We start from the raw sequence: 20,820 nt of genomic DNA, 5'->3' as shown, positions 1-20,820 counted from the left end.
CGTGCCCCAGGGCCTGTTGGGGGGTGTGGGGCTGGGGAAGGGATAGCATTAGGAGAAATACCTAATGTAAATGACGAGTTGATGGGTGCAGCAAACCAACGTGGCACATGTATACCTATGTAACAAACCCGCACGTTGTGCACATGTACCCTAGAACTTAAAGTATAATAAAAAGAAAAAAAAATCTGTGGTGTGTCCACTGGACAGAAAGCCCTGTGCAATCTTCAGAGATGATTTAGACAGTGGTGTTTCTCCTAAAGTGGACTCAGAAAATATAGGACACATCTGAACATGAATAATGCAAGGTGGAACACTGAAAGTGACTATGAGAGATTCCCAAAAAACATAACACAAGTATTTGTCAAAAGACAATCCTTGATAGTGAGGATGAGAGGTTTCCTAGAAAAGTATCCTTTGTAAGAAGTTATTTTTTTTATTTTTATTTTTAGACAGAGTTTCGCTCTTGTTGCCCAGGCTGGAGTGCAATGGTGCAATCTCAGCTCACTACAACCTCCGCCTCCTGGGTTCAAGCGATTCTCCTGCCTCAGCCTCCTGAGTAGCTGGGATTACAGGCATGTGCCACCATGCCCAGCTAATTTTTGTATTTTTAATAGAGATGGGGTTTCGCCAAGTTGGTCAGGCTGGTCTCAAACTCCTGACCTCAGGTGATCAACCCGCCTCGTCCTCCCAAAGTGCTGGGATTACAGGCATGAGTCACTGTGCCAGGCCTGTAAGAAGTTCTAAAGAATGGTCTTTAAGAGAGAGTTAATAGGATCAATTCAATGCAACAAATTTTTGCTGTCTACCTATTGAGTGGCTATAGTAGATAGTAGGGATTTCGTGATGGAAATCTCTATCCTTAAGCTGTTGGGATGGTGATGAAGAATGGTGGAAGACAATCCAGCAATTCGCACTGTTATGTATTCCAACAGCTCTTTTCATCTCATACTACCTCTGACATCCCTTCGCCGCTGAGGTATTCCCAAGCTCATCTCCCGTACACCCAAAGAGCTTTTTGCTGCTTCTCTTTTTTTTAGGATATGGCTCTCTATCTTGACCTTGCTCTCAGACCAGCCTTACCATGAGATGAGTATTTCATTCTCTGACAGAGGTCCTGCAGCCGCATGCAGACTCTGCCCATCTTCTGCTCTGGCTCTATCTCTAGTCAGGAAGCTGCTGAATCAAGAAACTGCCACCACAGCTTCCGGCTCCAGCATTATCCTTGTGTGAAGAGGAAGTTGGGCAGCTTAGAAGTATTATCATAGAGATAGATCTAGTGGAGGAAATTTGACTTAACCTGTGTGGGTCCAGAAAGGATTCCTAAAAGAGCAGATTCTTGATAGGAATTACCCAAGAATGGAGGGAAAGTTGAAATTCTCTGTGCATAGAAGAATAACATGTATAAAATCAGGAAGATATGAGAGGCTGATGCCTTTAGGGAACTAGAGAATGAGTTCAGGGCTAGAGGAAGGGTGCATTGTGGGCCCAGATGATGCTGGACCTGCAGAAAGAGGCACTAGATCATGGTAAGGAGTTTTTTGTTGTTGTTGTTGTTTTTGAGACGAAGTCTCGCTCTGTCACCCAGGCTGGAGTGCAGTGGCGTGATCTCGGCTCACTGCAACCTCCATCTCCCTGGTTCAAGCAATTCCCCTGCCTCAGCCTCCCGAGCAGCTGGGATTATAGGCACACGCCACCATGCCCGGCTAATTTTTTTTGTATTTTTAGTAGAGAAGGGGTTTCACCCTGTTGGCCAGCCTGGTCTTGAACTCCTGACCTCAGGCAATCCACCCTCCTCGGCATCCCAAAGTGCTGGGATTACAGGCGTGAGCCACCGCAACTGGCCGATAAGGAGTTTGACTTTATTTAGAATATGATAATGAGCCAGGCAGGAGGACAAAATGTACTAATGATGTTGCTTTAAGAGTAAAGTTCAAATATATGAACATATGCTTAATGTATCATACAAAACCTTTGAACTTTAAAATAGTTTTGCTTTAGTTACTTTAATTATCCTTGATAAGCTCCTTGTAACCTTCATTCATAAAGGATAGTATGTGAGAACTTGAAATTATAGTACTTAGATGATTCCTTCCTTCCTTCCTTCCTTCCACTCATTCTCTTTTTCTCGCTTTCTCTCTTTTTTTCTTCTTCCTTTTTTGAGACAGGGTCTTGCTCTGTTGCCCAGGCTGTAGTGCAGTGGCACAATCATGGTTCACTTCAGCCTTGACCTCCTAGGCTCAAGCGATCCTCCTGCCAACTCATCCTCCCAAGTAGCTAGGATCAGAGGCGTGTGCCACCATGCCCAGTTAATTTTTATTTTTTTGTAGAGACAAGGTCTCACTATGTGTCTAGGCTGGTCTCGAATTCCTAGGCTCAAGTGATCCACCCTCCTCGGAATCCCAAAATGCTGCAATTACAGGCACAAGCCACCACACCCAGCCCCTGGTTTATTTTTTATTAATTGGGACAGTTTTATATTAGCTGGAGTTATCTCCTTAGAAGAGTAATTGCACACATATGGGATTCAACCTGGGTAATGTTATTTCCATGTGGCAGTCTGCTATTTTCATGTACTGTCTCCCAGACAATTTTTTTCTTTTTTTAGTTTTGCTTTCTCTCACAATATAAAATTGCATATTCTATCTTACTAAAAAGCATGTTAAATGCAAAGATAAAAATATAAGAACCTGTTAGAAGAGGCTGATGACTTAAAAGAGAAAGGAAGTTAACTTACTTGATGTTAACATTTTGGCTGTTTGACAAGCTGATGGGAATTTTCTAAATGGGGAAAAGATGAAAGTTTTCTTGAAAATGACTACCTTTAGTAAAAAGAATTATCTCCACAGTGATTTCTTGGTGTAGAAGAGAAGGAACTCAAAGAGGATTATTATGGCCTTCTACTCCAGTCAAGACCTGCCCAACATATTCTTTTGCACACTACAACAGAATTTCAGTTCTACTTTCATATTCTGTTAACAGATAAATTGTAATTGAATAAAACAGATACACAAAATGTTAAAATAAGTCATTTATTTGTTATTGCTAATCATTTCTTAGCTTTGCTTTTATATAGTTTTATTGTATCTATATATTCTTTTAAAATGCATTTAAAAAATTTAAAATTAATGAAATTTTTAAAAGCAGTTTTAGGTTGACAGAGTGAAAAGTACAGAGAGTTCTCATATAACCTTACTTCCCTCTCTGTCCCTCCCTCCAGTTCCCCCTTCTGTTGACATGCTGGATTCATGTGGTACATTTGTTGTAATTGCTGAGCCAATATTACCATAGTATTTTTTAAGAGACCCTGGGGTCTTGCTCTGTTTACCAGGCTGGTCTCTAACTCCTGAGCTCAAGCAATCCTCCTAACTCAACCTCCCAAAGCGCTGAGATTACAGATGGAGCCACCACGCCTGGCCCAAGCTATAGTTTTGTTAACTAAAGTTCATAGTTTTTACATGAGGGTTCACTCTTTTTATTATACGTTTTGTGGGTTTTGACAAATGTATAATGACATAGTATCATCCAGAATAGTTTCACAGCCCTAAAAATCTCCTATGCTCCACCTATTCATTTCTTCTTCACCTTCCCACCGCTCCCTACCCTGGCTCCACAGTCCCTGGCAACCACTGATCTTTTTACTGTCTCCATAGTTTTGCCTTTTCCAGAATGTCATATAATTGGAATAACAATATGATTTTCAGATTTACTTATTTCACTTAGCAATATGTATTTAAGTTTCCTCCATGTATTTCTGTGGCTTGATAGCTCATTTTGAAATTGTTGTTTCCTCTATGTAATAGTGTAGAACCTATTCTTTTCAATTAACGTGTCAATATAAGTTCACATTGTTGCTGTCACTGTAAATTACTTATTTTGATTGTTGTATAATATTTTCTGTTGAAATATATCACAGATTATTTATCCACTCCCCTGTAGATGGGCATGCATCTGGGTTGTTTCCAAGTTTTTGCTTTTGTAAAAAGTGGAGCTATGATTGTCCTTGTACCTGGTGCCTGTTGTATATGTGCAAGAGTTTCTCTTGATGTATACCTAACAGTAGAATTGTTGGCTCATAGGGTATAGGAATATTCAATTTGGAGTGATAATGACACAATTTGCCAATTTGCATTTTCTGTTTTTGTTGTTGTTTAGTACCCATTATGCCCCAGAACCAACTTTCATTTTCATAAGCAATGGATCCACAGCCTTCCCAACACTTAGCACAGACTCCTTAAGTTGTTGCCTTTTGAATAAACATAAAATGATATCTCCCTATGCTCTTTTTTTAGAGACAGCATCTCACTCTGTTGCCCAGACTGGAGTGCAGTGGTACAATCATAGCTCACTGTAACCTCGAACTCCTGGGTTCAAGTGATCCTCCCACCTCAGCCTCCTGAGTACCTAGGACTACAGGCATGCACTATCACACCCAGCTAATCTCTGCAGTCCTCATTTGCATTTTTCTGATCAATAAAGCTGTTGAACAAAAGTTTTCAATTTTAATATTGTCTAGGAGATGTTAATTACAGAGTTTTTAACTTTTGTTTTTGACAGTAAAGTCATCAAATCAAATGGAGGAGATTTTGTATATAGTGCCAGGTAGGAATCCAGTTTCTTCCTGCTATATTTATTAAATACATCCTCCTTTCCTCACTTTTCTGACATGGCATCTTTGTCATATATCAAACATTTATGTGTGGGTCAGTTTCTAAGATATCCATTCTGTTTCATTGGTTAATTTATTTTTTGTTGCACCAATCCCACACCATCTTATTAATTTTAGTTTCATAATAAATATTAATAGTTACTAGGACAAATCCTCTCTCCCTGATACTTCTTTAGAAATAAACTGGCCGGTCGCGGTGGCTCACGCCTGTAATCCCAGCGCTTTGGAAGGCAGAGGTGGGCAGATTGCCTGAGGTCAGGAGTTCGTGATCAGCCTGGCTAACATGGTGAAACCCAATCTCTACTAAAAATACAAAAAACAGCGGGGCGTGGTGGTGTATGCCTGTAGTCCCAGCTACTCGGGAGGCTGAGGCAAGAGAATCACTTGAACCCGGCAGGCAGAGGTTGCAGTGAGCCGAGATTGCGCCACTGCACTCCAGCCTGGGCAACAGAGCAAGAGTCTGTATCAAAAAAAAAAAAAAGAGAGAGACGTAACCTGGCTATTCATGGACACTTATTATTCTTCAATATATATTTTAGAGTAATCTTATCAAGTTCCATTAAAGCTCTTGTAGGAATTTTAATTGGAATTACATTGGATATTTTGATAAATTTGGGAACAATTGATACATTCATAATAATAAGTCTTCCTACACATTAACACAGGTGTAGCTCTCCATTTATTCAGAACTTTTTCGTGTTTCTTAACAACGTTTTACAATAATTTTCCCTAAAGAGGTCTTGGCTAACTTCTGTAAGTTTTATTCCTAGATAGTTGATATTCTCTGATATTACTGTAAACAGTTTATTCTCTCTATGTTTTCTAGTTGTTGTTGCTAGTATGTGGTAATGCAATTGACTTTTGTTTCACATCAGAACATCTTGTTAATTTGAAGATTATTTGGGGTTTTCTAGGTAAAGAATCATATCAACCACAAATACAGTTTTATTTCCTCCTTGCCAATCCTTATGCCTCTGCACTTGTTAGGACCACCAATGAAGATTAAATAGAAAAAATGACAGGGGAATCTTCATCTCATTCGTGTTTTAAAAGGGAATGCTTCTGTCAGGTGTGGTGGCTCATGCCTATAATCCCAGCACTTTGGGAGGCCAGATGGGCGGATCACAAGGTCAGGAGTTCGAGACCAGCCTGACCAACACGGTGAAACCCCGTCTCTACTAAAAATACAAAAGTTAGCCAAGCATGGTGGCGTGCGCCTGCAGTCCCAGCTACTCAGGAGGCTGAGGCAGGAGAATCGCTTGAACCTGGGAGGCAGAGGTTGTAGTGAGCCGGGATCGCGCCACTGTATTCCAACCTGGGCAACAGAGTGAGACTCCATCTCAAAAAACAATAATAATAATAAAAAAAAAAGAATGCTTTTAATATTTTCCCATTTAGAATGATGTTTCTTTAGATTTTCTAGCATAGATACTCTTAATCAAGTTAAGGAAGTTTCCATCTATTACTAATGTACTAAAATTTTTTAATTATTTTAAAAAATTGCAAACAATTTTTAAAATTATGAATAGCTGTCAAATTTTGTAAAATACTTGTTTTATGTCTGGGCAGGGTGGCTCATGGCCGTAATCCCCAGACTTTGGGAGGCCAAGGCAGGAAGATCACTTGGAGCCTGCATTTCAAGACTAGGCTGGGAAAACAAAGAAAGGACCTGTCTCTAAAAAAAGAAAATTAAAAATTAGCTGGGCTTGGTGTGCTTATAATCCCAGACACTTATGAGGCTGAGGCGAGAGTATCACTTGAGCCCAGGAGTTCCAGGTTACAATGAGTTATGATCCCGCCACTGCACTCCAGCCTGAGTGAGAGTGAAACTCTATCTACACAAATAAGTAAATAAATAATTGTTTTACATTTTTTTTTCCGAGACGGAATCTTGCTGTGTCGTCAAGGGTGGAGTGCGATGGTGCATTCTCAGCTCACTGCAACTTCCATCTCCCGGGTTCAAATGATTCTCTTGCCTCAGCCTCCAAAGTAGCTAGGATCACAGGCGCCCGCCACTATGCCCAGCTAAGTTTTTTGTATTTTTAGTAGAGACAGGGTTTCCCCATGATGGCCAAACTGGTCTTGAACTCCTGACCTCATGATCCACTTGCCTCGGCCTCCCAAAGTGCTAGGATTACAGGCATGAGCCACCTCGCCCGGCTGTTTTACATTTTTAATATGATCATATAGCATTTCTATTTTAATCTGTTGATGTGACAAATTATATACATAGATTTTCTAATATTAAACTATTGGTTGTAGGATATTACCTTTTTAAAATACATTGTTGGATTTGATTTGCTAATATTTTGTTTAGTATTTTTGCAAAAATACTAAATACTATTTGTCTCAATGAAAGGTACTACTAAAAACCTAGCAAGAGACATAGAGCAAAAGATTGAGGAAAATCTACAAAATGAAATGGAATTAAAGCAAGTATTTAAAAGGATTGGCATGCTGGGCGCGGGGGCGCACACTTGTAATCCCAGCACTTTGGGAGACTGAGGCAGGCAGACCACCTGAGGTTGGGAGTTTGAGACCAGCATGACCAACATGGAGAAACCCTATCTCTACTAAAAATACAAAAATTAGCCAGGCATGGTGGCACATGCCTGTAGTCCCAGCTACTCAGGAGGCTGAGGTAGGAGAATCTCTTGAACCCCGGAGGCAGAGGTTGTGGCGAGCCGAGATCACATCATTGCACTCCAAACTCTGTCTCAAAAAAAAAAAAAAAAAAAAAAAAGGATTTGAGTGAAAAATATAGGTATGGAAGATAAGAAAAGAGATCCAACATATGCATAATTGGTGTCCTCGCAAACATGGACCCTCACCCACCCTGAAAAAGAACCATCATACGTATTTAAAGACGTAAATCAAGAAAAATTATTTCTCCAGATAAAAGTTTACCTAACTCTATTATGGACCAACGTACATGAAACATATCCTAGCAAAAATGTTATTGAATGTCAAAAACCAAAAAAACCTGGCAAAAATTTAAGTCACAAAAATGGTGTCTGTGATTTCTTCTTTTTATTTTATTTTATTTTTTGGGACAGAGTTTCACTCTTGTCACCCAGGCTGGAGTGCAGTGGTGATCTCGGCTCACTGCAACCTCTGCCTTCTGGATTCAAGCAATTCTCTTGCCTCAGCCTTCTGAGTAGCTGGGATTACAGGTGCCCACCACCACTCCCAGCTAATTTTTATATTTTTAGTAGAGAAGGGGTTTCACCATGTTGGCCCGGCTGGTCTTGAACTCCTGACCTCAGGTAATCTGCCTGCTGCAGCCTCCCAAAGTGCTGGGATTGCAGGCGTGAGCCACCACACCCGGCCTGATTTTTTTATAGCCCTGACTAGAAGTCAGTAAAATAATATCCTCAAGGAACCCAAAGTCCTCAGGGAAAGAAAGCATGACTCAACAATTTTATGTCCAGTTAAATTGTTTTTCAGGTATAAAAGTAATAGAAGAACAATTCTCAATATGAAAGAATTCAGGCAATATAACCCCTGTGAGTTCTTCTTGAACAAACTACTTGAGGATTTACTTTCAGCCAAGTGAGAGATGGAGAAACTGCAGCAAAAGGACAAAACGTGAAGTATTGAATTCATTTAGCTGTCATAGACTGTAAAATAGACTATAGAGATTAAAACAATAGACTAAAATAAAAGTCAAGTTTATGGTTAAAGATAAAACATAAACGTCATAAATTCTGATGTTCAAAGAATGTTACTTTTAATAAAAGTAGAAACAGGAAGAAAAAAGAAGGTAAAGGCTCAAGTAACCTCAAGTAATATGATTAAGAAAATTCATCTGACATTGGGATTTTTAAAGAAGCTCTCCAGGTGATTCTAATATGCAGGAAAATTTAGGCACCATTACATTATGAGAATAACATTAATTACTCACCTGTTTAAGTCCTAGTGAACCATGGTAAGCCACCAAACACTGTTAACTTCTATCAGCCTTCAGAACCCTTTAACTAGACCAGGGGACAGCAGTGTGTAACAACTGGTATGTTAAACATTATGTGAGAAGACTAAGTACACGTTTTTTTTTCTCTTCTTGGTATGACACATTGTTTCAATGTACAATCTTGGTAAGAACAGGCTGTTCTTGACTATGAATCTGGTCAATTGTTATAGCAATCACCAACAAGGGTTACACTGAATAAACCCAGTCAGTATGTCAGTACCCAGAACAGTATCAATTATGGTGACTGACAAAAGAACAGTAGGCACGGCACAGACCAAAAATAAATAAATTAGAAAGCAAACACACCAAAACCCAAAAATAACCACTTGTAAGATCTGGTATCTAGAAAATTCAATAATGTTTGCTGCCTCCTCCTTGGGAGAAGTTGGGGACCACCTCCCAGACATTATCTTTGTCTTTTCTTTCCTGTTTTCATAATTATTTTCTGATTCCATTCTGGGTTTTCCCACCAGTCTATTGGTTGGTCTGTGGATTTGCTCCCATAAGGCCAGCTGCAATTCTGAGCAGCCACTGGTAACCACTATCTTAGCTTTGCCATTACATTTTCTTTGTATACTTTAGGAACAGCTCCTGCTGTCCCTTATCATGGTTCCCCCCAGTAATTTTCCCCCCAGTAATTCTGAGTCCCCCAACTTCAGCCATAAAAAATACACATTTTCATGTTTGTTTGTTTTTGCAGTGAATCCACCTCCCTTCAGAGTGATCTGCATATTTTTAATTTTTGAGGGCTGGTGGGCCTTGTTGCTGTGACCTAACCCAACAGGGCTTGGAGCATATTACTCAGCAGCCCCTCTTTTTTAATTTTGAGATAGGGTCTCACTCTGTTACCCAGGCTGCAGTACTGTGGCATGATCTCAGCTCACTGCAACCTCTTCCTCCTGGGTTCAAGCGATTCTCTTGCCTCAACCTCCCGAGTAGCTGGGAGTACAGGCATGTGCCACCATGCCCAGCTAATTTTTCTATTTTTCGTAGAGACAAGGTTTCACCCTGTTGGCGAGGCTGGTCTCAAACTCCTGGCCTCAAGTGATCCACCTACCTGGACTTCCCAAAGCGCTGGGATTACAGGTGTGAGCCACTGTGCCCGGCCTGAAGATGTTTTTTGTGTGCTTAAAATTGAACATGTTTTCTGCAGTTGAGGTTACAGTGTTCTCCATATGTCCATTAAGTCAAGTTTGCTAACCATATTGTTCAAATCTTCTTTATCTTTTCTGATATTTTGGGTCTTCTTATTCTATCAGTATTAAAAAAAGTAGATTCATATCACCCACTATGATTATAATTTTGTCTAATCGTATTTGTAGTTACATTAATTTTTGCTTTTTAGATGTTGGAGCCACTTTATGAAGTCCATACAAATTTAGAATTATTCTGTCTTCCTGGTATGTTATCATCGTGGAACGGTTTTCTATCTCTAGTACTACTTTTTGTTTTAAAGCCTGAAATTATTAAAGCTACATCAGCTTTCTTATGATTAGTATTTGCATGGTCAAAGTTTTTGCATTCTTTTGCTTTCAACTTCAGGATCTTCAATGAAAAAAGTGAGAGTTTACTGAATTCTAATTTGACAGCCATTCTATTGTCTTCTGGATTCCATTGCTGTTGCTGGGATCTAACTATGGCTCCCTTAAAGGTATAAACTGCAGATATGAGACTGGGCAGCAGGAATTTCAGCTCAGACAATTCATCCGCTTTCTCACGGACTGAGATTATGAGTCTGCTGAGCTAAATCAGAAGCTAAATTTACAAGCAACTTTAAACTTGTATTGATAACAGAACTTCTCTATTTTCACCAATAATCATTATTTTAGGAATGACCAAATTCTGAGACCAGGATTGGCTACATAATTTGTAGGGCCCTGTGCAAAATGAAAAATGCAGGGTTGCTTGTTTAAAAATTATTTTACTTTATTTTATTTTTTTTGAGACGGAGTCTCGCTCTGTCACCCAGGCTGGAGTGCAGTGGCGCGATCTCGGCTCACAGCAACCTTCGCCTCCCGGGTTCATGCCTTTCTGCTGCCTCAGCCTCCCGAGTAGCTGGGACTACAGGCGCCCGCCACCACGCCCGGCTAATTTTTTGTATTTTTAGTAGAGATGGGGTTTCACAGTGTTAGCCAGGATGGTCTCGATCTCCTGACCTCGTGATCCACCCACCACGGCCTTCCAAAGTGCTGGGATTACTGGCGTGAGCCACTGCGACTGGCCAAAAATTATTAAGAATATCAACTTGGCAATAGCAGAACATTAAGCCTAGTGCAGGGTCCTTCTGATCATGGAGCCCTGTGCAACTGCACATATTGCACACCCATGAGGCTAGGCTGCCTGTGTGAGAGGGACTATGCTTGCTGAAATCATCTGCACAAATGGACTTATTTGTTCCATTAGGACTGCAGTGAAATTCAAAGGGCAAGAAAGACACTCACAAAAAATGAGTCATAAAATTACTCAAAGATTTCATTTTAGAGGTCCACAGTCCCTAAAAGGACTAAGGATGCGTAAGTGCTTATTGCTCCAGGAAGTTCTCAACAGTTCTGGGATGCTTTACTAGTAATTTGCATGATTGTAAGAACTAGGCTTAGATAATTTCCTAACCAAAAATCAGTGCCCTGTGCCCTTTGTTCACAATGTTGACATGACCAGTATGACTGATACACCACCTCCCTTGAACCTTCTGGGAAGCTTTTCTCAGTGTATAGTTTAGGCACCATTACTTACCCTAGAAAAATGAAGACTACTACAACTAGAAAGAATCTTGGTGTGTTGGCCAGCATCCAGTAAGAGGTTCTTAGACCAACATAGCCATCTGACCTTTGAATCCTGGCTGCCTGAAATTCTTGGTTACATTAAAAAATGATCAAACAAGAGCATACATATAAAGTAGCTCCTGTCATTTAGGTGGTGGCTGCCAGAACTCGTGGACAGATGTGATAGAAATGAATTTTATTAATTATATAATTTTGAACTATTTAATTCAGCTAAAATGACACCAGACCCATTTGATGAATAAAAAGATTGCATGAAAAAAAGGAGTCATAAAATTTTAAGAAGAAATGGATAACCTTCTTGCAAACACGAAAACTTTTTCTAGAGAGAATATATAAACAAATGACTTCTTATGATTCTCAGCTGTTGACTTCAGAAGTCCATTTATTCTGATTATAATAAGGAAGCAGAATGTCAGAGATGAAAGGACTCGCTTTTGTTCAATTTACCACAAACATCACCACTTATAAGAAGGTAGTACTGAAGCAGAAGGAAAAAAGAATCCAGAATTCAGTTGTGTTTTCTGAACATTTTCCCATGCATTAGATGAAACAAATGCATACCGGCAAGTAAATAATAGTTGTGTGAAGTATGCCTGGAAGAGTATCAAGCCAAATTAAAATTCAGATATCTGATAAGATATCAGGCTTTCATTAGGTGGGGCAAATGAATAGCAATACTATTATTCATTCATTCAACAAATGCTTATTGAATTTTTACCATTTGTCAAGTGGCAAGATAGTGAAAAATAAAAGATTTTTATATATACAATCTTGCATATATGTAATCTATTATATATAAGATTGTATAATATATATAGTACCAGAGATTAATATAAAGAGGAAAAAGGCAGGCGAAAGGACTAGGAAGTGGAGGGGTTAAAATTTTAAATAAGGTTGTGGTCAAGGTAGACTTCACTGAGAGGATGACATTTGAAGAAACGCTTGAAGAAGGTGCAGGAATTATGAGAGTCTGGGTGTTTGTGGATATGAAGAGATGGAAGATAAAAGAGAAGAAATCAATAATGGAAGAAAGTCTGGGAGGTGAGAAGGGGGTGAATCAAGGGGTGTAGGCAAAGGGGGTGGGCTCAATAAAGGGGAAAGACAATTCATTTTCTGAGATCAGAGAAAATGACCTAAACATGAGTTAAGAATAAAAGGGCAATTGTAACTTGTTGACTTTTATACAAAGTTAAGGTCATATTAGCAACCTTAAATCCTGTGGGATGTGATGAAGTCTAAAGAAATAGTGATGATAATTAATAGAAAAAAGAAAGGTAAAAATATATAACTTTGAGGCCTGAGGTATAGCATAAGGAAAAACAAGCTTATTTTAGAATAATGCCCGGATAGGTTCAGTGTTTAATAAATTATTATGACAGCTTATAAAGAAAGCACCAAACAAAATAAGGCCATGACTTTATAAACATGAAAAAAACATAAAACCGCCGGGCGCGGTGGCTCACACTTGTAATCCCAGCACTTTGGGAGGCCGAGGTCAGGAGATCGAGACCATCCTGACTAACACGGTGAAACCCCGTCTCTACTAAAAATACAAAAAATTAGCCAGGCGTGGTGGCGGGCGCCTGTAGTCCCAGCTACTCAGGAGGCTGAAGCAGGAGAATGGCGTGAACCCAGGAGGTGGAGCTTGCAGTGAGCCGAGATCGCGCCACTGCACTCCAGCCTGGGCAACAGAGCAAGACTCCGTCTCAAAAACAAAAACAAAAACAAAACCCATAAAACCATCTGAAGGAAATTCAGGAAACTAAAGTTATCCACCATACACCAGAAATGTATCATCGATAAACACTGGTCCCCAGCAATGAAAGCAAAAATGAATTAGATTATGGCATATATTTTTCATTTTCTGACAGAAGAGTGTTTCCAAAATCACTGATATGAGCACATTGTTTTCCAGAACTAAGCTTTAGGACAAATTCACCATAAGCCCTTTTATGTTTAAAAGGAATTGGAAATATAATAGATATTTTTACCATGATTTTATTAAAACTGGGGAATTGCTACTCAAAACTTTATAAACCGGAGGCTGCCACATCAAATCATGGTGAACAAAGGTGTAGGTCACTTATTCTGTGATGATCTCACAATACAAGGATGTTTACTCTTGGAGAAACTTGCTTAATATACCCCGACGCGTTTGTGTTTTGTTTGTTTGTTTGTTTGTTTTTTTAACAAAGAAACTTGCTTAAGTTCTGAATAAAATCTGCCTGAAGTTCAAAGCAGAAGGCTAAGAGTTATGTTTGGTTTCGCCTTAATATTATAAATGCACTTTTCTGATATCTTTTATAAGGTTCTAAAATAAATGGACAGTAGATATTAGATGTAGTTTGACAGGTAACCAAACAAAAATAAACATACAAAGAAATGTTAGGAGAGAAACCCAGTACTGCTATATTTATGAATGAATGACTAGAATGGAAATGTAGTTTGGATTCTGAGCTAAGACAAAACATAACAAAAATTCATGAATTTTTAAATTTAGAAAACTGTTGCATAAAACATGGAGAAATAGTTAAAGTTTGTAACTGAGCCTATAAGAAAGAGAGAAAATTCACTGGTGCTGGAAATTGCTGATAACTCATTTCTAGAGTGGAAAGTATATTAACTGATACTAACATAGATTACTGGATACAAATGTTCACCCCAATAGCCAGAGGGTGGGGTTTAACAATCAAAGGAGAACATAAAATATAGTCTTGACCTTTCTAAAGCAGGGATATAAAACTGATACTTCCTTAAGAAAGCAATGATCTAATGAAGGAGTTCCCCTCTAGGAAAGAGGAATAGAAAAACTGTCAAATCAGAGTCAAGGAAGCTTGCTCTGAACTAGACTCTGTTTGGGATAGAGATCCCCTTCCCCAAATGAGAAACCAAACTTAAAGTTAAGCTTCTTCCAGATGAGGAATCTGAATTTATTCTGCCCCTACGGTGAGGGAAGTCCAAGCTGAGACATTAATATTAAAACTGATGCAGGACCCCAGTGAAAAATACCTAGGGTGCCTGGCAGAAGCAAACACAAAACTGCTCTATAAGGTTGTTCTTTCAACAATGGTCCATGAATTTTACACTCTAGCTAGGTTCACAATAAAAAATGGCAAAGTCACTCAAAATACACAACAGAAAAAACAACAAAACATATAAAATTAGATTACAGTCCCTCCAAACACAATAAACAGGAGGATAAGCAACCTTAAGGTCTTGAGTTATAGAAAAATATTTCTTTTTTTCTTTTTTGATACAGGGTCTCGCTCTGTTGCCCAGGCTGGAGCGCAGTGGTGTGATCATGGCTCCCTGCAGCCTCGACATCCTGGGCTCAAGTGATTCTCCCATCTTAGCCTCCTGAGTAGTTGAGATTGCATGCATAAGCTGCCACGCCCAGTCAGAAAATGTTTCTGAAAAATAATTATCTTTCAAGTTATTAAAAAGATTTTAAAAATTTTGAAAAAAATAATAATGGTATATATATATATATATATTTTTATTTTTATTTATTTATTTATTTTTGAGACAGGGTCTCACTCTGTTGCCCAGGCTGGAGTGCAGTGGTGCAATCTCGGCTCACTTCAACTTCCGTCTCCTGGGTTGAAGCGGTTCTCCTGCCTCAGCCTCCTAAGTAGCTGGGATTACAGGCGAGCACCACCATGCCCAGCTAATTTTTGTATTTTAAGTAGAGACGGGGTTTCACCATGTTGGCGAGGCTGGTCTCAAACTCCTGACCTCGTGATCCACCAGCCTCGGCCTCCCAAAGTGCTGGGATTACAGCAGTGCCTGGTGTAATAATAATTTTTAAAGATAAAAAGATTAAAGAAAAGACAAGAATCAAAATTATAGGATAATGCATATGAAAGACAACAGGCAATTTTGATTTTGAAAAACATAAAATTTCTAGAAATTAAAAACAGTTATTTGAATTGAAAAATTCAATGAGCTACTTATTAGAGTACAGATTATACACACCCGAAGAAAAAAATAGTAAAATGGAAGATAGAGAAAAAAATTATTTTTTAAGGTTTTCTTTTCTTTTCTGTCTTTTTTTATTTATTTATTTTTTTACTTTAAGTTCCGGGATACATGTGCAGATTGTGCAGGTTTGTTATATAGGTATATATGTGCCATGGTGCTTTGCTGCACCCAACAACCCATCTTTTTTTTTTTTTTTTTTTTTTTTAGACGAGTCTGGCTTTGTCGCTCAGGCTGGAGTGCAGTGGCGCGATCTTGGCTCACTGCAAGCTCCGCCTCCCGGGTTCACACCATTCTCCTGCCTCAGCCTCCTGAGTAGCTGGTACTACAGGCGCCGGCCACCACGCCCGGCTAATTTTTTGTTTTCGTATTTTTAGTAGAGACAGGTTTTCACCGTGTTAGCCGGGATGCTCTCGATCTCCTGACCTCGTGATCCATCCGCCTCAGTCTCCCAAAGTGCTGGGATTACAGGCGTGAGCCACGGTGCCCGGCCCCTGTCATCTAGGTTTTAAGCCCCACATGCATTAGGTATTTGTCCTAATGCTTTCCCTCCCCTTGCCCTCACCCCCGAGAAAATTATTTAGAATGCATCATGCAGTGGGAAAAGGATGAAAAATACTATTGAGAGGTTCTGAAACATGAAGAATAAACTGATAGGCCCAATATATGTCTGATAGTGGGTTCACAAAGAATAGTAAGAATGCAAGACAGCCTATACATAAAACATAATGGCTGATAATTTTCCAAAAATTATGAAAGAAGTAAATTCCCAAATAGAGAAGCACACTGAGAATAGAAAAGAATAAATACAAATAAAATAAGGCAATGTGCAATGGCTCACACCTGTAATTCCAGTGCTTTGGGGGGCCAAGGCAGGAGGATCATCGCTTGAGGCTAGGACTTTGGACGAAGCCTGGGCAATACAGCGAGACTCTGTGTCTACAAAAAAGAAAAATATTAGCTGGGCCATGGTGGTGTGCGCCTACAGTCCTACATAGTCCTAGCTATTCAGGAGGCTGAGCAGGAGGATTGCCTGAGCCCAGGAATTTGAGGCTGCAGTAAGATATGCTCGTGCCACTGCACTCCAACCTGGTGACAGAGTGAGACCCTGTCTCAAAAATAAATAAAAATAAAATGAAAGCAAAAAAAATGTGATGTATGTATGTCCAAACACATCACAGTGATACTATAAAATTCCTAAAAAAGAAAGAAACTCTTAAAGAAACCTTGAGAAAATATGGACATTGCGAAATACCTCAGATATAAAGAAAAATCAGAAAGGCAACCCAGAAGAACAATTTCATTGACAACAGATACATCAGTAGCAACTATAGAAATCAGAAAACAAAGAATAATTATTTCAAGGTGCTGAAGGGGGAAAACAAACATCAGCAAAGAATTCTATATCAAGAGAATCTATCATTCAAGAGTGAAAGAGAAGTAAAAAGATTTCAGACAAGCTGATTGAGGCAGTCTGCGTCTTAGACTTTTTCGGAAAGAACTTTCTTAATAGAAAGAGAAATGAATTAAGGAAGAGTGGGATGCAAAAAACAATGATGATTAAAGGATTTTTAAATATTGACTTAAATAAACAACAATAAAATGACTAAATTTGGTTTAAAATGAGGTGATCCCTGCTGTCTCCCACAAACAATTTTATTTTTTGAGAACTAGATGTGCTTATTTTAAAGTTTATGTGGAAAAATAAGCCAGAATAGTTGGGAAAAAATATGAAATAGAGGAGTAATGAATGGGAACTCTGTCTATAAGCTATTAAAACATTTTATAAAGATAATTAGGGTAATGTGGTATGGGCAGGTAGAAAAACAGACAAATAAGTGAAATAATAGAAAGTACAGAAATTGTTGTAACATACATTGAAATTTAGTTTATAATAAAAGTCAGACTTAAGTCTTGTGGAAAAGACAGATTAAGCAATTAGTACATTAGAACAACTGGTAGCTATTAGGGAAAGAAGTAAATTTAATCGGCTGAGTGTGGTGGCTCACGCCTATAATCTCAGCACTTTGAGAGGCCGAGGTGGGCAGATCACTTGAAGTCAGGAGTTCAAGACCAGCCTGAGCAACATGGTGAAACCCCATCTCTACTAAAAATACAAACTTAGCTGGCCTTGGTGGTGCACTCCTGTAGTCCCAGCTACTCAGGAGGCTGAGGCATGAGAATCAACTTGAACCTAGGAAGCGGAGACCGCAGTGAGCCAAGATCATGCCACTGCACTCCAGCCTCGGCGACAGAGCGAGACTCAATCTCAAAAAAAAAAAAAAAAAGAAGTAAACTTAACCTCTATCTACCTCAAACCCCACACTAAAATAACCCAAGTGGATCGAAGATTTAAATGTAAAAAATTAAACTACAAAAATACTTCAAGAAAATATGGAAGAATATGTATTAAAAATTGTGAAGTGATGAAGGCCCTTCTAAATCTGACAAAAAATGCAGAAACTATAAAAGAAGCTATTGCTAAACTTATTACACATCAAATTATGCAAAAATTCCTGCAGGGAAAAAAGCCAAACAGGCCCATAAACAAAGTTAAAAGACAAATGACAATCTGAGAAAAAATACTTGCAATTAATATGATAAACACAAGAAAAAAGGCTAACAATTCTATAAAGAAAAGGACATACGATGTGAAGTGACAGTTCACAAAGAAGGAAATAACAATTGTTCTTAATATATGAACACATATAAAAAAAGGTTTTTAACTTAAGTCATAATAAGTGTGATGGTTAGTTGTAAGTGTTAACATGACTGGCCTAAGGGATGCTAGATAGCTGGTAAAATTATTTCTGGATAGGGCCGGGTGCGGTGGCTCACACCTGTAATCCCAGCACTTTGGGAGGCTAAGGCGGGCGGATCCACCAGGTCAGGAGTTCGAGAGCAGCCTGGCCAACATAGTGAAACCCCATTTCTACTAAATACACAAAAATTAGCCGGGTGTGGTGATTTGTGCCTGTAGTCCCAGCTACTCGGGAGGTTGAGGCAGGAGAATTGCTTGAACTCGGGAGGTGGAGATTGCAGTGAGCCGAGACCATGCCATTGCACTCCAGCCTGAGTGACAGAGTGAGACTCTGTCTAAAAAAAACAAAAGCAAACAAACAAACAAAAATAGGCCAGGCACAGTGGCTCATGCCTGTAATCCCAGCACTTTTGGGGGCCGAGGTGGGCGGATCACGAGGTCAAGAGATCGAGACCATCCTGGCCAACATGGTGAAACCCCGTCTCTACTAAAAATACAAAAATTAGCTGGGCGTGGTGGTGCGCACCTGTAGTCTCAGCTATTTGGGAGGCTGAGACAGGAGAATCACTTGAACCCAGGAGGCAGAGGTTGCAGTGAGCCGAGATCATGCCACTGCACTCCAGCCCTGGCTACAGAGCCAGACTCTATCTCAAAAAAAAAATTAAAAAAAAAAAATGTCTGGAAGTGTCTGTGAGAGTATTTCTGGAAGAGATTAGCATTTGAATCAGTAAACTGAGCATTTGAATCAGTAAACTGAGTAAAGACTATTTGCCCTAACTGGCCAGGCACGGTGGCTCACGCCTGTAATCCCAGCACTTTCGGAGGCTGAGGCGGGCGGATCACGAGGTCAGGAGTTTGAGAACGGCGTGGCCAACAAGATGAAACTGCTTCTCTACTAAAATTATAAAAAATTTAGCCAGGCACGGTGGTGGGTGCCTGTAATCCCAGCTGCTTGGGAGGCTGAGGCAGGAGAATCACTTGAACCTGGGTGGCAGAGGTTGCAGTGAGTCGAGATCACGCCACTGCACTATAGCCGGGCGACAGAGTGAGACTCTGACTCAAAAAAAAAAAATTTGCCCTCACCAAGCATGCAATCTGCTGAGGGGCCCACTGGAACGAAAAGGTAGAGAAAAGACAAATTATTTCTTCTGAACTAGAATATCCATCTTCTGCTGCCCTTGGACATTGGACCACCAGCTTTTCTGGTTCTTTAGCTTCCAGATGGCAAGAACTTTTTGGCCTCCATAATTATTGCATGAGCCAATTCCCATAACAAATCTTCTCTTTATCTATCTATCTATCTATTTTTCTTTTTTTTTCTTGAGACAGAGTCTCACTCTGACACCCAGGCTGGAGTGCAGTGGCATGATCTTGGCACACTGCAACCTCTGCCGCCCAGGTTCAAGCAATTCTCCTGCCTCAGCCTCCCGAGTAGCTGGGATTACAGGCGCCTGCCACTGCACCCAGCTAATTTTTGTATTTTTAATACAGACGGGGTTTCACCATCTTGGCCAGGCTGATCTTGAACTCCTGACCTTGTGATCCACCTGCCTGGGCCTTCCAAAGTGCTGGGATTACAGGTGTGAGCCACCGTGCCTGGCCTATCTATCTATCTATCTATCTATCTATCTATCTATCTATCTATCTACCTATCTATCTATCTATCTCCTATTGATTCTGTTTATCCAGAAAACCCTAATAAGATAAGAGAAATGCAACTGAAAACTTCAGTAAGATGAATTCTTTACCTATCTGATTTGCAAAGAACAAATGTTTCTAATCATTGGCAAGGATATAGAGAAATTGTTTTTTAAAACAATTACTTGTAAAAATTAATTCAGTGAGTTTGTAAGGTGACTAGATAGGGAAATGCTAGTTGCTGCGTCAAATAAACTTCATCATTTCATTTACTTAATACAACAGAATTTTTTTTTCTTGCACATACAATAATCCAGTGCAGGATTTCCTAGTGGTAAGAGCAGGTAAGGAAAGAGGAAAAGGTAGGGATGGAGGTCTGATCCATGAAGTCATTTAGGGACCTATAGGTTGATGGTGACTTTGTCCTCTTCAACATGTGGCTTTCAAGGTTGCCCTGAGTATCAACATCCACCAATAAAAGCAGAAAAAGTATGGAGAGGGGTACATAGGAAGTTTTAATGAGGCAGACTATAAGAAGATAATGAAAGAAATTTGGAGAATTGATTGAAATTAAAACATACATGCCCTTTGATGCAGGCCCTTTAAGGAATTTATACTACAAATATACATATAGTGTGCAGAATGAGGTCTATACAAATGTATTCACTAAAATATTGTTTTTAGGCCGGGCACAGCAGTTTGCACCTGTAATCCCAGCACTTTGGGAGGCCAGGGGCAGGGGGTATCACCTGAGGTCAGGAGTTCGAGACCAGCTTGGCCAACATGGTGAAACCCCATCTCTACTAAAAATACAAAAATTAGCTGGGTGTGGTGGCACATGCCTATAATCCCAGCTACTTGGGAGGCTGAGGCAGGAGAATCACTTGAACCCAGGAGGCGGCGGTTGCGGTGAGCCAAGATCGCATCACTGCACTCCAGCCTGGGTAACAGTGAGACTCTGTCCCAAGAAAGAAAAAAATTGTTTTTAGTAGCAAAGACATTAAACAACATAAATATCCGTAGT

General features: G+C 39.7%; 1 protein-coding gene across 1 annotated transcript in view; it reads right to left on the bottom strand.

The window, feature by feature from the left end:
• The window catches only part of CDC42SE2 (CDC42 small effector 2), a 150,050-nt gene extending 139,858 nt beyond the window's left edge, over positions 1-10,192 (bottom strand). The window contains exon 1 of the mRNA XM_054555166.2: positions 9,694-10,192. The gene's annotated coding sequence lies outside the window, so the exon portion shown is untranslated. The remainder of the gene's footprint in view (positions 1-9,693) is intronic.
• Between the last annotated feature and the right edge of the window lie 10,628 nt (positions 10,193-20,820).

This window comes from Pongo abelii, chromosome 4 (assembly GCF_028885655.2).
Source record: "Pongo abelii isolate AG06213 chromosome 4, NHGRI_mPonAbe1-v2.0_pri, whole genome shotgun sequence".
NCBI classification, from domain to species: domain Eukaryota; kingdom Metazoa; phylum Chordata; class Mammalia; order Primates; family Hominidae; genus Pongo; species Pongo abelii.
This window is presented reverse-complemented; position numbering and strand designations above follow the sequence as displayed.